The 4,603-nt window shown below is 39.5% G+C and overlaps 1 pseudogene; it reads right to left on the minus strand.

Moving 5' to 3' along the window:
* Positions 1-248: 248 nt before the first annotated feature.
* Positions 249-4,289, minus strand: LOC119805105 (annotated as a pseudogene).
* Between the last annotated feature and the right edge of the window lie 314 nt (positions 4,290-4,603).

Below are 4,603 nucleotides of genomic sequence, written 5' to 3' on the forward strand. Positions count from 1 at the left end.
CCACCTGGATTTCCATTCCCAGCTCTTATGCTTTCTCTTCTTGTCTATGGTTCATCTAGAAGGCTTCAATTTAAGTCCCTGACTGCATTGTTATGCCTTTTCTCAAATAGGGCCTTTTGTACTTGCTCTTTTATCCCACGAAAATGATATTTCCCTAAGTACACCCCACACTCTTTTAGTTATGTTTGGTTTCATATCTTTTTTTTAAACAGACTTAATTCACTTTTATTTTTCTTGTATAAAAACCCTTATGTGGTGGCCACAGCTGGAGCCAGAGTTCTCTGAACAGAGACTCTGGTGTGGGTTTTTACAAGATGGTCAGTGAATTCCTGGTAAGGAGACTTGGTGAACACAGTCTCTTTCCAGAGGTCGGGGGTCAGGTAGTTATAGGTCTTAGAGATGACATCAAAGGTGGCCTTGGCAAAGTTTCCCAGGGTGGCTGTGTAGCAGTCATCAATACCAGCCATCATCAGTAGCTTCTTGGGCACAGGAGCAGAGACTATGCCAGTGCCTCTGGGGGCAGGGATGAGATGCACCAACATAGAACCACAGCGGCCTGTCACTTTGCATGGAACAGTGTGGGGCTTGCCAATCTTGTTCCCCTAGTAGCCTCTCCACAGAGAGACAATGAAAAGCTTGACCAAGATGATGGCCCCTCAGTTGGGAGTGGTTACCTCCTTGGAGAACTTAACAATGAGACCTACGTGACCATTGTAGTCCCCAATAGCGATGAAAGCCTTGAACCTGGTCTGCTGGCCTGCCCTAGTCTGCTTCTGCACTGGCATGATCTTCAGAACCTGATCCTTTAGGGATGCTCCCAGGAAAAAAAATAAGTAATCTTGGATTCCTTAATGGGCAGGGAGAACAGGTAGATCTCCTCTAGGGACTTGATTTTCATGTCCTTAACCAGGCAGCCCAGCTTGGTGACGGAATCCACTCCTTGTCTTCAGCTTTACCTCCCCCCTCGGCCATGGCCCCTAAGACCGCTGCCGAATCCTCCACGGAAGCCACCAAGGCCTCCTAATCCTGGGCCCCTGGGTACTCTGGGCCCTCCCACTACACCGGTGTCAACAGCTATTTGTTGTTTTCTAGAAGAAGAAACTGGTTTCATATCTTATGGAGAAATCTACTACCAATGTTTTGCTAGATAATCATTGCAATTAAACAATCTTTAAAATACTTGTTTTATTTATATTGTATTTACTTCTTTTTCCATTTATTTATGTTCTCTCTCTCTCTCTCTCTCTCTCTCTCTCTCTCTGTGTGTGTGTGTGTGTGTGTGAGTGAATGACTGTGCATGCACACACATGTACACGCATGAACATGCCTCAGCACCCATGTAATGGTCAGAAGGGCAACTTGCAGGACATGGTTCCCTATGTCTACCATGTGGATTTTTGGTATTTAATTTATATCATCTAGCTGGACAACAAGTGTCTTTACATGATGAACCATCTCAATAGCTTGCAAATATTTATTTTTATATAAATAGATAAGTGTAGTTGTCACCTGATCACAGAAGTCTCAGACATCAGAAAATGGTAAAATTGAAGACTCATAACTGGCCACAGTTCTGCAAATCAGTGACAACTGAGTGGTTGGCCCACAAGTGAACACCTTCATCATTCCCACATTCCAAGTAACATTGCATAAAGAAGGTGAAAGGGTATGGGCCTGAGAAACTAGAGAGGAGTGAAATGTTGTCTTCTCGACAGCACAACTGAGACGACCTATATACATATAAGAAGGAGCAGGAGGGGAAGGAGGGACATGAGTGTGGAGTGAAGACTATTTAGGACAAATGGGGGCGGTGGCAGAAGTGGAAGGGGGATGAGAAAAAGTACTGAGGGTTGACTATGATCACAGCATACAGTATGTATACAAGCCGGGAATTATCGAAAGTAAATTTAAAAACTTCAATTCAGTGGTTGAGATATATTTACAAGATGAGCCCTTAGCATCCTCCCACTTTTAGAAGATATTCAATCTTTTCTTTGTTGACATTTCTGAGAAATGGTGGAGTAGATCATTGCTGAGTCTATAAGCTGTATTGCTCTTCTAATAGCCATTTTCTTTTAGTTAGCTTTGAATCATTTGACAAAACACTAGAGGTACTTTATCCAGGGATAATATTGGTGAATCCATTGTTATCAGAAAGATGGACATATCCTGAACTTTCTCAAGCCCTATTTAACACTTCCTTACTCTAGGCTTGAAAAGACTGAAGGTAAACATTATTTAGAAGTCTTGTTTCTCTTAATATTTTTATTATGACAACAGCAGAAGCAATTGTTGTTATTTCCAACCAATATGTTGCCTTTGTATTTTTCTACCACTATTTATCTATATGTAGAATCAACATATACATGGAAAGAAAGAATGGAAGATCGATTTCTTACTTAAAAATTATGAGACAGCAAATGATAATCATTCTTATTAAAGAGATTAAACATAGGCCTTTCGATCATATTAGCTAAATAACATGACATATAAACTATCTTTATGAGATGACACCATATCTAGTGACCTGTTAACCCCACTTCACATATTTCTCATACTCTGTCTTCAACTATACTTTCTCACTTGCCTATTCAAATTAAAATGTCTTACATGGTGCAAGAGTTTTTACAACCAGAATAGTTCCTAACTTCCCAGATTCCCTTCTCATGAACTTACTATTCTTTCCACATATCTTATTTTCTAGATATATCTGAATTCCATGCATGTTCCATGAATTACCTCTTCAAGTGTTCGATTTATTTCACAGTGTGTTTGTTATATCACATTCCTTGAATGCTCATGTTATCTCACACCTTGTTCATGATATCCCCTTTATGCGGACTGTCCTCCTTTACACTGGTCTTCCTGAGAATCTCTCATCTAGCTTATGAGGCATAACTTACAATGTCACATACACTTAATTGCTTCCCACTACTATTTTTATCTTTTAATATTATTCAGCCTTTTGAGTTCATGCACAGAACATAAATCACTAATTGTTCTCTCTTATATACCCTTTTGGTATTTATATATTTTATACTGCATTTAAGCAAAAAAAATTTATACTTCTGTATAGACCATAATGACAGATTTAATCCACAAACAAGCCCAATTACTTAATGACAAATTTGTTTGGCAGAAATTACTAATTTCAGTTAAATAAAATTTTATGAGTCTGTTTCATAAGCATGACATAATTCATAAGAATGAAAAATTAAATTATATAGAACATAGTAATTACTTTCAAATACGTAAGAATCACTGGATTAGGTGTATAAGATGGATTTAAAATTTACTACTATGTAGACTGATTTCAGTTTTTCTTAGGTTTGTATAATTTGATTTGAATATTTAAAAAATTCAAATAAATTTCTGAATCTTTTCAAATGACATTTTTAATCTTTAAAAGAACATGATGATCATTGCTTTCTATTTACAGCACTCAAACACTAATAGAAAACTCATTAGCAACACTTCAGTTAACTACAGTCTTTTTCAAATTTAAATAACAGAGATAAACCACTATAGAATCCTTCCATTCTTCCCCTCTGCTGCCAGGCCTATAGCAGAGAAACTCTTCTTTATTACATCCAAGGATGAATTCATGGCTCCACTACTCAACTAACATTTTTAGCAATTGCTTCTCTGGTGTTTTAGGGTTTCTATTGCTGTGACAAGACATCATAACCAAAAAGATAGTTGGGGAGAAAAGGATTTATTTAGCTTACACTTCCATGTTGCTGTTTATCATCAAAGAAGTCAGGATAGAAACTCAAACAGAGCAGGAACTTGAGTCAGGATCTGATGCAGAGGCCATGGAACATGGAGGGGTGCTACTTATTGGCTTACTTCCCATGACTTGTTCAGCCTGCTTTCTTCTAGATCTCAGGGTCACCAGTCCATGGTTAGAACCACCCACAACAGGCTGGGCCCTCCCTCATTAATAACTAAGAAAATGCCTTACAGGATTGTCTGCAGGCAGAGCTTATGGAGACATTTTCTCAGTTGGAGGTTTCCCTCTTTTTCAGTAACTCTAGTTTGTGTGTCAAGTTGACATAAGACTAGCCAGCACACCTAGTATATCAGCTATTTAATTCTTCAGATGTTTTGATCCCCTTGGCTTGGATTAAAAATTTTGTTTTAGTTTGGATACAAAGTAATGGTTTTCATTTGTCATTTTTTTATGCGTCTAGCAGTTTTTATTTTTATTTTCATTTTATTTAAAAAATTTCCATCTCCTCCCCTCTTCCTCTCCCTTCCCTCCCCTCCCCTCTCCCCATACCCTCCCTCCCTCCCTTTTCAGGCCAAGGAGCCATCGGGGTTCCCTACTCTATGTTAAGACCAAGGTCCTCCCAACTCCCCCCAGGTCCAGGAAGGTGAACAACCAAGCTGAGACGGCTCCCACAGAGCCTGTCCATGCAGAAGAGTCAAAGATCAGCGCCTTTGTCCTTGGCATCTCTGTCAGCCTCCACCATTGGCCACATTCAGAGAGTCTGGTTTGGTCTCATGTTCCATCAGTCCCAATCCAACTGGAGTTGGTGATCTCCCGTTAGTTCTGTCCCGCCTTTCTCCATGGGTGAACGCACCCCTCACGGTCCTGACT

The sequence above is a fragment of the Arvicola amphibius genome, chromosome X (genome assembly GCF_903992535.2).
Source record: "Arvicola amphibius chromosome X, mArvAmp1.2, whole genome shotgun sequence".
Lineage (NCBI taxonomy): Eukaryota > Metazoa > Chordata > Mammalia > Rodentia > Cricetidae > Arvicola > Arvicola amphibius.